Here is a 13,808-nt window from a genome sequence, read left to right on the forward strand (position 1 = left end):
GGGAACATGATTCTTAATTTCAGTGTAGCAAAAGAACAGTTACCTTGTTCCACACCCCCTGCTAGATAGACAAAGATACAAAGATAAAGGTCCTTCATTTCAAGGCAAAGTAGATGTGGAGTCAAATAAGTTATCAAAGCATGTTGATAAGTGAGACAATGCAAATGTTTACTCATTCTGGGGTGTAAGGAGGTAACTGTTGTTTGAAAGGAAAGGGAGAACTTCAGAGGAGGTGATCTTGGAACTGGATTTTGAAAATGACAGTTTTGAATTTAAAGAGGGATAGAAAAATTACAATACTGAGACACAAGGAAATCAGTAAGTGCTAATAAAGAGAGAACTGGAAAGTAGATAACTATTTTGTAACCCTGAGTGATCAGCTTACACGGTTTATAAAGTTTTGTGAAAGTATGCAGACACTGATGAGAAGAGGTGCAGTTTCTTCTTTCAGTGACTCATTTAAATGTGACAGAATCTGTGGGAAGGTATTAAATAAGGTGGGCTTCTGGGGTTTTACAGCCCTGAGTCATTAGGTATAAACAGCTGATAAGAGGAATAACAACGTCTTATCTACCTTACGTTTTGTTTTATGTAGCTTTGGGGCAAATACAAAAAAAAAAAAAAGAGTAACTGGAAGAAAAAGGACAGGAGGATAATTACAGTGGATTTTTTAAAAAGTGAACCAGTATTAAACGTGGCCTAGGTAATCCCATTTGTGTTTATGAACAAGAAAAGCTAGATGATTTCTGCAGTTGTGATACTGGATTGATAATTGTTTAAAAAATGTAGATTTTGGTTTAAAACCAAAAGTAAGTATGGTGTCTAAAAGTGGTATTGACATTCACTGCCTGAATTTCCAGTGTCTAGAATAGTGCCTGGCACCCTTCACACATATTTATTGAATAAATGAATGAATAAATAACTTCTAAAACTATATCATATCATGGTAAATGAATACATATTTAGAGACCCAGAATTTTTAACTGTTAGATTTGTGTACATTATATTGTTTCAAAAGCTCAAAATTAGCAGATTAATTCTGATATGATATATAGTTCAGCACAAGCTGATGGCTGGAAAATAGTCATTTATTCCTTTCATTTACATAATGGGGAAAAACTCACATTTATTAAGAAGATAACTTGAAGTGCTGATTAACCTCCCTAGCTATGCTTAACTGTGCAATATTTTCCTTTTATTATTACAGGGAACCTAGCATCTATAAAATATTTTAATTTGTAAGATCTCTCCAGTTTTGTTTTAAGTACTATATTACTTGTTTAAAGGGAATAATATTGTTTTACTCAATGTGTGTCTCTGTGTGCATATATATAAAAATATATACATATATATAATTTAGAGTAGAATTTTTTTGTATTGACATAGGAGCTTTGTTGAGGAGGAAGCCTTCTTTGACTTCAAAAGCAGTGACTCAAGGTTGTTATAGTCGTTAGAAGGTAGGGTGGGAAAAATCCTAATTCCAGATTGTCAGCAGGATTTCAAGGTCAAAGTCTACTTCTGTTATCTGAGCATAGAGCGCCTGATTTCTGGCCAGTTTTCATTCTAGTAGAATTAGAGAGGGAAAAAACTGTCAGAGTGTTACTTGACTCCTGTATAAATAGGACTAAGACCTACTTTCACTAATATTTATATGCTTTGCACATAATTATCTTTAGGAAAAAATATTCTTTGGATTGACTTTGCCCCTTGCTTCTTATGTGTTTATGATCAGGAACAGGGGAAATAAAAATTGTTAACCTTAAGTCTATTTGAAAGAAAATATATGTCTCATCTTGACAGAGAACCAATTATTGGATTAGTTATAGCGCTGTGTGTTCTATTTAGCGCTCATAGTCACTAATCTGCCAGTGACATTGTAAAGAGAAAGCGCTTCAGGCATGGACAGGAGTGGCTAAAGTATCACTGAGATACTTGATCTTTTAAAGTAATAATGATTTTATAAGATGAAGTAAGTATGTGTTGACCTTTTACAAACTCTGAGAAACTATTTTAGGTAGGAGACTATTTTAGGTAGAGACTTTATGTTTAATCTAAACCAACTAAATCCAGATTTAGAGATACCAGGGTTAGAAATATACAGTGAACACACAAAGGGTGAGTTTTAAAAATAGCACTGAGCTTTGAGAGGATAATTTCTCCTCCATCCCGGATGCAAGTGTTTCATTCATACTGTCTGTAGCAGGCTTTGGGGGAGGAAGGGTGGAGGGAGGTGAGAAATGTCTTTTGAAAAATTCTGTGGCTCATACCAAAGCTTATTTAGCATCTCTCCTTCTGGGATTTCAGACATTCCCTAACTAGGTCCCACAGTACTTCTAGGGTGTGCATGAGGGACCCTCGGGATTCTTGTGCCTAGTGCTGTGAGACCTGTCTTCCTGGGTGGCACATCGCAGCTGCTTCACAGAGCGCATTACATTCCCACCCGGGCTAGGGAGTGGAGGAGCCAGCATACCCAGCTGAAACAGCAGAGGGATCTAGGGAGCAAGGCATGAACTACCTGGACTGGAATTTGGCTAGGTCTCTGCGACAGTGGGCTTCCCTGATAGCTCAGCTGGTAAAGAATCTGCCTGCAATGCAGGAGACCCCAATTCAATCCCTGGGTTGGGAAGATCCCCTGGAGAAGGGAAAGGCTACCCACTCCAGTTTTCTGGCCTGGAGAATTCCAGGACTGTATAGTCCATGGAGTCGCAAAGAGTCGGACACGACGGAGAGACTTTCATTTTCTGAGTCAATAGCCCTAATTCCTATAAAAATGTTCTATCATTAGAACATTTTATATCTGCTTTGGGCTTCCCCGGTGGCTCAGAGGTAAAGAATCTTGTCTGCAGTACAGGAGATGCAAGTTTGATCCCTGGGTGGAGAAGATCCCCTCAGGAGGAAATGGCAACCCAGTCCAATATTCTTGCCAGGAGAATCTCACGGACAGAGGAGCCCATGGGGTTGCAAAGGGTCGACCCACTGGGCGACTGAGCACATACACATCCCCTGCTTTATCCCCAGGAAAGTACGGTCTGCCTCTTTCCCCCTGTATGGTTATGTACCTGTGGGAGCGTAACACTTAATAATGAGGACTATGATGGCCTGTATATATTATTGGTGAGGAAAGAAAGCAAGGTTAGCATGTTCCCTAAAAGATGTCAGAGGAGAACCATTTGTTATGCCTGTAAAAAAGCGAACTGTAGGCGGCATGAAAATAACAGAATATGCTCAGTTCCCACACAAAAAACTTAGAGCTTGGTTCAGAGAATAGGAGACACACATGATTATAGAAGAGAGGAAGATAGGTAGCAGCAGAAAGTAGTGTACTCATTGTACCTAGTAGTGACACTTCATTGTGGAAGTAGGAGAAGAAACATTGAGGAAGTAGAAGTTAAGATAGATGGGTGGAAGAAAGGGAGAAAGATAAAGGACACAGATGCAGAAAGTCATGTAATGCTTGGGCAAAAGATAGAGGATCTGTGGGATATTAGGGGAAAAAGTTTGAAAACATGAAGGTCTCTGATTGCCAAGTTGATAACATTGTCTAAAATACAATGGAGACTGCTTTAAAGAGGACATCTAAGACATTACTTGGCAGTAGTGAGTAAGCAGGATGGATTAGCATAGAGTATAAGATATTGAAATTCTGAAAGCTTAAGATAATAAAGGATAAGGCTGACTGGGGTTTCAAGTTGAATCGTGGGGAAAATTGAAGTTTTCATAAAGCAAATTGAGAAATCAAAATCAAGGACTGATTTTGATGAAGGCCGATGATGAATTGACATGTGTTTAATCTGCCTGTGTGTGCTAAATCGCGTCAGTCACGTCCGACTGTGCAACCTTGAACTGTAGCCCGCCAGGCTCCTCTGTCCATGGGATTCTCCAGGCCAGAATACTCGAATGGGTTTACCATGCCCTCCTCCAGGGGATCTTCCCGACCCAGGGATTGAACCGGCATCTCTTCCATCTCCTGCATTGGCAGGTGGGCACTTTACCGCTAGTGCCACCTGTAAGCCCCCAGTCTATATTCAGGTAGAAACACTTAAAGAACCATTGAAAATTGAGTGGGGTCCTTGAGAAAGAGCCACAGGAAGCAGTGCAGTGTACTCTATAGATTAAGAGCATCTGCTTGTCTTTACCACTTCCTACTTCTTGTGATCCTGGGTGAACTTCCTAACCTTTCCAAACCTTGTTTTTTGTTTGTTTTTAATCTGTAATAAACTGCAGTAATCAAATTAGTTGCTATTTGTGACTTGTCTGCCCAGAGAAGATAATAAAAGATACACTAGTGGAAAAGATCACAGAGGAGAGAAGGTAGAAAAGAGAAGAGAGTATAGGATCGTGGTTGGGGGAATACCTTCATTTTAATAGATGAAAGGAGGAAGTAGAATTAGTTCAAAAGAAGTGAAAGGATATGTCAGAAAAGGAAAATGCAGTGCTTTGAACTCTTGAGAGTTTTTGCAAAGGGGATGGCTAGTCATGTTCGATGTTACAAAGAAATGGAAAGAAATGCAGACTGAGAAAAGGTCTTGGTTTTCCAGATGGCGGAATTTCAGTCGTGTGACAGAAGCAGTTATGAGGATCAGGCTAGTCTGTTATTCATCTTTACCTCCTCCTAACTGAGCATATTGTGTGAAATATCATTGGTATTTAATAAATATTTCACAAATGGATAAAGAAAAAAAGAAGCTAGTTCTTTGGATTAAAGAATAAATGGAGATAACATGTAAAACCTGCTGGTTTAATAAAACAGGAAGAGAGACACAGACACATATGCCAAGGGGTGATTTCAGGGATTAACCAGGTCAAGGGAATTAACTTTGGTGATAAATAAAACTGGAGCTTATTTGAAGGTAGAGGAAAAAGAATCCCTGGAAAATAATAATGTTAGGAAAGAGGGTAAATGCAGGGGTGGAGTCCTGGAGGTTGTTGGGCATGTGTGGGGAAAGGACAGTCTTCTTTCTCAAGGAGCCAGATGTTGGGAGTGGAGAAGAGGGATGCAGTTCAGCTGACAATAGGAGAAATGGAAGCAAGATTGAGAGAACAGATTTGAGATGGCCCTTGGGGGTTGTAGTGAGGGGTCCCCCCATAGCAGTGTGCAGTAGATCACTAACAGGTACAGTGAGCATGGCCTTGAATCTAGCCCCCCACTACCTAGGGCTCAACAGGGTCAGGCGACTGAGATGCTGGCACTTTTTAAACATTTAAAGGGGAAGGTTTCGCTTCCTTTAAAAAAAAAAAAAAAATCATTAATTTGTACAGCTAGTAAGAATAGAATACCTAGAATTTAAATCCAACCCTGAAAGTGAAAGTGTTAAGTCACTCAGTCGTGTCTGACTCTTTGTGACCCCATGGACCCCACCAGGCTCCTCTGTCCGTAGGATTCTCCAGGCAAGAATACTGGAGTGGGCAACCATTCCCTTCTTTGGGGGATCTTCCAGACCCATGGACCAAACCCAGGTCTCTCACATTGCCCGCAGATTCTTTACCATCTGAGCCACCAGGGAACCCTAGGTAAAGCAAAAGCCCTTGTTGTTGTCGTTCTGTTCTGTTCTTCCTAGGGTATATCTGGCAGGACAGAGGAGGTGTGAAGGAAGTCAGAAAGCAGAAAATTGGGAAGAAGATTTTATTCTACAGGAATGACAGCCAGAATTATACCATTTTGGAATGTTTGGTAGCAAATTTCTTTTCCTAACTGAAAGGGAAGCCTGGGGAATCTTCAGTTCACCATCTAAATCAGCTATTTCTATCAGTTTTATTCAATTCCTCTAAATAAACAAAACACTCTGCAGGCAGCTTTTAATGTTTGAGTTGTATATCATTTCATCAGTAGGAAACCGCTGCTTATGGAGAAAAATTATTATAGATCAGGAATATGAAATACTGTGAAGACATACTTTGCCAACAAAGGTCCATATACTTAAGGCTATGGTTTTTCTAGTAGTCATGTATGGATGTGAGAGTCGGACTATAAAAACTGAGTGCCAAAGAATTGATGCTTTTTATAGTCCAACTCTCACATCCATACATGACTACTGGAAAAACCATAGCTTTGACTAGACGGACCTTTGTTGGCGAAGTAATATCTCTACTTTTTAATATGCTGTCTAGGTTGGTCATAGCTTTTCTTTCAAGGAGCAAGCATCCTTTAATTTCAGGGCTGCAGTCACCATCTGCAGTAATTTTGGAGCCCCCCCAAAATAAAGTCTCTGTTTCCATTGTTTCTCCATCTATTTGCCCTGAAGTGATGGGACCAGATGCCATGATCTTAGTTTTCTGAATGTAGAGTTACCACTGCTTTAAAATAAGATTTGAACTCTTTGATACTGGCTGAAAGACTCTACCCAATCCACCCTCTGCCCACCTCCCAAAGATCACTGTGCACTTCTCTCCTCCTGGCTAATTACACTCTAGATGTAATGACTTTCCTCCTACTCCTACGTAAGCTCATTGTCACCTTGGTCTTTTGAGTTGGAACGTCCCTTTCTCATATTTTCTCATCGTTTGCTTCTTCTCATGATTAATGTCTTAGCTCAAATGCAAACATCCTCAGAGAGGCCTCTCCAAACTAACTCCACTTGAAGTTACTAACTTACAGCCCTGTTTTACTTACTGCATAGCACTTATCTATACAAATGGCTCCTCCAGCCTCTCTCATACCAAGTTTTTATTTTTAGAATCTAGAACTGTGCCCACTCACAGTAGCTGCTCAACAAATGTGTGTTCAATAAATAAGTGAATGAATGAGGACTGATATAATGGGGTCAAGTTAGACATGAGACCCCTTGGGAACGAGAGAAATAACATCCAGGGCATCAAAGAATTCAGCATAAAAGATACCAAATTTCCAGAAAGGTGTAAAGATGTCTTCTAGAAGTTAGAAGTGAGAAGTCAAGCCACAATGTTGTTTGTGGGAAATCAGGTGGTAAAGGAAGAGAAAAGTAGGGTTAACTAGATACTAAACATCAATAGTAATAGCAAAGGGAAAAAGAACAGGGAAATCAATACAGGTGTGGGAAAATATTTTCTGTAAAAAGAAAAAAGGAAACACATTCTGATCACATCTACCTCAACAACAATCTTTGGGTTCACTGCCTCTGTAGTGAACTTAGAAAAACTGAAAAATTACACAAACTTTTATGAAAATTATTCACTATGTCAATGCTTTAGGGAAAACTTATCTAACCTGGAGGGAGAGGGGGTGGGAGATGGGAGGGGGAGTTCAAGAGAGAGGGAACAAGTGTATACCTGTGACTGATCATGTTGGTGTATAGCAAAAACCAACCCAATGTTGTGTAACAATTATCCTCCAATTAAAAAAAACAACTTATCTAACCAAAAGTCCTTATCATTATAGTCAATGAACCAGAGGTATGCAGATAGGAAAGTAAGCAAAGGCACATAAAACCAGTGTTCATGATAATAAACCTTATTAAAGGTTGGCAATAAAACAGCCAAGATGAGCTAGCTTATCAGTTCAGTTCAGTTGCTCAGTTGTGTCTGACTCTTTGAGACCCCATGGACTGCAGCACGCCAGGCCTCCCTGTCCATTACCAACTCCCGGAGTCTACGTAAACTCATGTCCATTGAGTTGATGATGCCATTCAGCCATCTCATCCTCTGTGGTCCCCTTCTCCTCCCGCCTTCAACCTTTCCCAGCATCAGGGTCTTATTTCAAATGAGTCAGTGCTTCACATCAGGTGGCAAAACTATTGGAGCTTCAGCTTCAACATCAGTCCTTCCAATGAATATTCAGGACCGATTTCCTTTAGGATGGACTAGTTGGATCTCCTTGCAGTTCAAGGGACTCTCAAGAGTCTTCTCCAACACCACAGTTCAAGAAAGCTGAGGTGCTCGCTTCGGCAGCACATATACTAAAATTGGAACGATACAGAGAAGATTAGCATGGCCCCTGCGCAAGGATGACACGCAAATTCGTAAAGTGTTCCATGTTTTTAAAAAATATAATAAAATACTTAATTCCCCCCCCAAAAAAAGAACTTCATCAAAATAAATATTTCCAAGACTAAAAAAAAAAAAAAATAAGAAAGCTGAGCATCAAAGAATTGATGTTTGTGAACTGTGGTGTTGGAGAAGACTCTTGAGAGTCCCTTGAACTGCAAGGAGATCCAACCAGTCCATCCTAAAGGATATCAGTCCTGAATATTCTTTGAAGGACTGATGCTGAAGCTGAAACTCCAATACTTTGGCCACCTGATGTGAAGAACTGACTCCTTGGAAAAGACCCTGATCCTGCGAAAGACTGAAGGCAGGAGGAGAAGGGGGCGACAGAGGATGAGATGGCTGGATGGATGGCATCACCTACTCGATGGACATGAGTTTGAGTAGGCACCGGCAGTTGGTGATGGACAGGGAAGCCTGGCGTGCTGCAGTCCATGGGATTGCTAAGAGTCGGACACGACTGAGTGACTGAACTGAGTGACTGAAGTCATATTGAGGGTTAGCAGGGAAGTGATATGACTAGATTTTGTCTGAAAAATCTTTCTCTGGCCACCATATGTGAAAAAAAAATTGGATGTGTGAGTGAAAAAAAAGACTAGCAGACTCTTGAAGCCTATGAGGGATGGGAAAGTGGCAGTAGATATAGTAAGAAGGATGTATTTTGGAAGGAGAAAATATAGGACTTGTTGATGGAAAGATTGTGAATTGAGAAGGAAAGGGGAGAGGCATGGCTACTAGATTTATAGCCAGATCAACTGTCCAGTGATTTTGCTGTTAACTGAGATGGGCAATAGTGGAATAGAATTAGATTGTGGTGGGAAATCGAGAGTTCAGGTTTTTGATGTGTTAAATGTAAGATTCCTCATCCTCCAGAGAAACCTCTTACCTATTAGCAACTTATTCCCCATTCCCAACTCCCTTCTTTCACCTGCCAACTCCAGCCACTAGTCTACTTTCTGTTTCTATAGATTTGTTTCTTCTAGGAACTTTATAAACGTATGCTTGCTCAGTCACTTCAGTTGTGTCCAACTCTTTGCAACCCCATGGACCGTAGCCCGCCAGGCTCCTCTGTCCATGGGATTCTCCAGGCAAGAATACTGGAGTGGGTTGTCATGCTCTCCTCCTGGGGATCTTCCCAACCCAGGAATCGAACCTGCATCTCCTGCACTGCAAGCAGATTCTTTACTGCTGAGCCACTGAGGAAGCCCAATAGACATAGAGTCACACAGTATGTAATCCGTTATGACTGGCTTCTTTCATTTCACATATTTTCAGAGTTCATTTATGTTGTAGCATGTTTTATTGTTGAATAATGTTCTGTTGTATGGATCTACCACAATATGTTTATCCATTCATTAGTTGATGAATATTTGGGTTGTTTCTACTTTTTGACTATTAGTATAAGTAATACTTCTATGAACATTTGTGTTTAAGCTTTCCGTATAAACCTGTGTTTTTACTTGTCTTCTGTATGTGCCTAGGAGTGGAAAAAATTATACACACACACAAAATACATACAGTCAAGGAATACAAAATAAAGAATTTATGAAAAAGTCAGTTCCCTATGGTATAGTATAGAAATTGAGTACTAACCTGATAATTTCATTATAAAATATGTACATGTAACACATGAGTAAGAAAATATCGTAATTTAGATATTTTGATGTGTGACAAAGAAATGGAAGTAGGGTTTCAAAGGAAGAAAGTGAATCATGACCATTTTCCTTTCTGTTTGAGGAGTAGATATCACACCAAGTAAGAGGGCCTTTGTTTTATCTTTATTTTAAATTAATTGTGCCCAGAGTCAAAAGGAGCATCTGTTTCATGTCAAAAAATCATCAGTCCGACTTGTCTATTCCTATATGATGTCCTTACTCATCTCAACTGTTACTAGAAAGAGTTTGGCATGGGGATCTTTTATTTTCATCATGGATTTTTATTAGAATATTGCTGCAAATATGTATTTTTCTTTTGAATGGGAAGTGTGGTAATATTCTTTTGCTAGCCCCACCCCTTTTTGTTACCCCTTTGTAGGGAAGAAGTCTGTTTCTGCCCATTCCTTGCCAGGCTGTGGTGAATACCCACAGTCTGTGGACAGTGGGCAAAATAACTTGCTAGATATTTTGCTTTTGTGGTGGGGAGCTATTTGGGGAAATGATTGTGGGGTTAGGGGCTGCTGAGAAGTGGACTTAAGTTGTCTTTCACTAAAATTCCAGATTAACTTTGATTTTCAGTGAGAAGTTTCCATTTTCATCTTTTAATTGAAGACTGAATTTAGGATCCACTAAAGGCCCAAGAATGTTGCTTTTCTTTCTCATGAAATTTGAGTGATGAATTTCAGTTCTTTTTTGCAGCAATGTATTGGTATTTTCTTGATCTGGCAATGTAAGATTAACCCATTTGTGGGTTATTTTCATGTATAGTGCTTCTAAGTGCTAAAAAAGAACTAAGGAACTTTTTTTATTTTAAAGGGATGTTCTAATTCAGCTAATATTTGTTTACAACATTTAAAAAACCCCACTTTGCATTAATGGCAAGACATATGTTGAATGGATTCTATATTGCCATGTATGTTTACTATTTGATGGATATTTCCAAGAGAATTGATAAGTATTGTTCCCCACATGACATCTTTCCTAAAATGTTTTAATTATTTAATAGTTTTGAAAACTAGGTTGGGTGAATAGCCTGTCAGATTTGACTATCCTCAATAAATTTTTAGTGACATGCAGAAATTCATATTGGAAAAGCTTGCTTTAATATTTGAAATAGTTAATATCTGCTGATGTTATTTTATTATGTATTTCAGTATTTTCATTCAAACCAGGTAGATAGCCAGCCAGATGGACAGGATTCCAAAGGAAGAAATACAGGGATTGAGTAAGGTACCAGATATGTTTGCCAGAATCTAAAGAGGAAGACAACACATAAAAGATACTTTTTTTGCATTCACCCATGGTGCAACATTGTATTTTTTATTAAATAAAATCAGGTTGGTAAGTCAACTAGAAATATGAGACTGGTTAACTTTCCCACACATTCTTTCTCCCTTGTGGGTTTTTATATGGTTATATTTAAACAGCCTCATGAAACCATTATTTATGGAGGATATTGGAAGGGAACATGTACAGACCATCTTGTATAATATTCAGATCTAATTTAGGAAGAACTCTCAGAAAACAAAGTGCAGTAATTTCATAGATAGTAGTTTAATTCATTGATTCATCTATCTTAATTGTCTGCCTTGCAGTAGTGATTTCGGAGAGATATTTTATTCTTTACTTGTTCTTATGAGTCTGTAATATCTGAAAGTTGTGATGTCAGTTCTTTGATAGAGAGTTGGAAACTTTGATTTCTAGTATCAGCAAGATGACCTTAGGTAATTTGCTGAACTGTTTGTGATTTGAAAGGCTAATCTGGAGTTGTGAAAAATAATGAGGGAACCTATAAGGCACATTGTTGTAGGTATGTATATTCCATCTGATTGTAACTTCCCAGGAGGAAAGAGTACATTGCAACTATGACCCAAATGTGAGCTTCCTTCCACTCTTTCTCAGTGCAGATTTATTATTGAGCTAAATGTTTTGTTTTGAACCTATTTCCAAGTTTAATTATTAATGTAAAGAATATATTCATTAACTAGATGACACAAAATATTTACTAAAGAATTATGGAAATGCTATTAATTCCTTAGCAAAAACATTAAAGTGAGACAAGGATAGATGTAATTAGTAGGTTATTGTAAAATAGACATAATATGAAATCTACCATTTTAACTATTTTTAATTGTACTGTTCAGTGCTGTCAGGAACAATCATATTGTTGTACAACCATACCAGTATCCATTCCCAGAAATTTCTCATCTTCCCTAACTGAAATTCTGTTCTTATTAAATAATAACTCTCCATTTCACCTCCATTTCAGCCCAGGGCAACCATTTGATCTTCTGTTCCCATGAATTTGACTCTTCTGTGTATTTCCTCCAAGTGAACTCATTCAATATTTGTACGTTTGTGACTGGCTTATGACACTTAGCATAATGTCCTCAAGGTTCATCCATGTTGTAGCATGTGTCAGAATTTCCTTCCTTTTTGTAGCTGAATGATACCCCATTATAGGTATATACCACATTTTGTTTAGCCATTAATCTGTTGGTGGACACTTAGGTTACTTCCATTTTTTTGGCAGTTGTGAACATAGTACGGATTTTTAACAGTCTATCCAAAAGGCTGTATGACCATTAAATTGAACATTCTAACTGGGTGAAAAACGAATAGAGCGTATTTATCATTTTGATTTCTGTATTGTACACAGTAATATGTGGGGTCATTTTATTCAAGGATATTTATATTTTGTAAGCTGTTTACCATGAATAGTCTACTACATGGAGTGTTGCAGTATATATCAGAATGTATATTTATTTACCTGAAAGCAAAAATGTCATTCTTAATAATATGTATGTTTGGCATTATGATAGGGTTTGCCAATTCTAAACTCTCATTTTCGTTTTGACTTTTTTAGTGTATGGTAATGTGATAATGAGTCAAGAGAAGTGAGGGGGATATTTTTAAGTTTAGTATGAACGAAGGACCATACTGTTTGTTATGTTTTCAAAGCTAAATGCCATTATTAATTGTAGTAATACTTTGAAAAATTGTGGTTTATTGAGTACCTCATTGCAGTGATATGGAGTGCTCTCTGTGCCCTAGGCTTGCAAGGTGTCTGCAAGCTTCATTCAGATTTTGCAGGTGCTAATTTAGATATTAAAAGAGAGTATATGCCATTGTATCACCTGCTTTTGTTTCACTTGTTTTAAAACAAATATGAAACAAACTTTGATTAAATCCCATTATTAACTTTTGTAGTGAATTGCCTTTCTGATCACCATCTTTTAAGTGCTAGGGTGTATTGAAGTATGGTATGCAGTGTTGTTTTCTGGGACTAATCTAGATGGAGAGTTCAAGGTTTAAAATATTTCGTTGTACATTTAATGCCTAATACTAGATACAATAAGACGGTACTTAAAATATGTCAATATCGAGTAGCAGCATCTAAACTTCCTTTGAAATAAATTGGATGACTTGGAAGATCTGATTGCCTGTGAATATTTCAAAGAGACATTTTAAGTGGGAAGGAAAGCCTCTTTGAAAAGTCTTCTGCTTGAAGTCTCCTATGTTAGCTTTTATTTTTGTATCTTTAAAATGATTTATTGGACCAAATGATCAGATCATAGCTCCATTGCTTCTAAGTGATAGATTTGTTATTGAAAGATGGCAGTAAGCACAACTATGGGGATGTTAATGGGTGGGATTCTTTTTATTTTAGTGATGAATCAGTAGACTTTTCATTCAATATGAGATATAAATGAGGAGATAACTTTTTCCTATATGATCTCTTTCTATATATATTCTTGAGTAGTTATATAAAGCTGGTGGAGTCTTTAAAAATCTGTCCTAACAAATAAAGTAAAAGGATACTTTGCATTTTTATTATTTCTGATATTCTAAATTTTAACCATTTTGTTAGTAGGAAGTTCTGGGAACTCATACTCTATTGCTGTTATTAGAGGTGATATGCTGATGTAGTTACGTAAATACACTTTCTCTAATATCATGTGGTTTTATATGTCTGCTTGTCTCCCTGTTGTTTTTCCTTCCTAATTGTTTTATTTTCAATGTAAAAATTTTCTCAGCCACCTTTTTGTTTCTTAGAAAATTGCTGTTTATTAAGTTACTGCAACTATACTTTAACCTTACTGAGCATCAATTCTTTATTATTAGAACAGGAATTAATAGCCCTTGTCTTGAGTCTCTCTCAGGGTTATTGTGAAAATTAAATAATTTAATGTG

General features: G+C 37.9%; 1 protein-coding gene and 1 non-coding gene across 9 annotated transcripts in view; both read left to right on the forward strand.

Annotated features, from left to right (window-relative positions):
• Window positions 1-13,808, forward strand: part of CAMK2D (calcium/calmodulin dependent protein kinase II delta) — a 300,110-nt gene that overhangs the window by 12,821 nt on the left and 273,481 nt on the right. The gene's annotated exons all lie outside the window — the stretch shown is intronic.
• Window positions 7,848-7,954, forward strand: LOC136148177 (U6 spliceosomal RNA). Its single transcript, XR_010659462.1, has one exon. It is a non-coding gene; the product is annotated as a U6 spliceosomal RNA (small nuclear RNA).

The sequence above is a fragment of the Muntiacus reevesi genome, chromosome 16 (genome assembly GCF_963930625.1).
Source record: "Muntiacus reevesi chromosome 16, mMunRee1.1, whole genome shotgun sequence".
In the NCBI taxonomy this organism is placed as follows: Eukaryota; Metazoa; Chordata; class Mammalia; order Artiodactyla; family Cervidae; genus Muntiacus; species Muntiacus reevesi.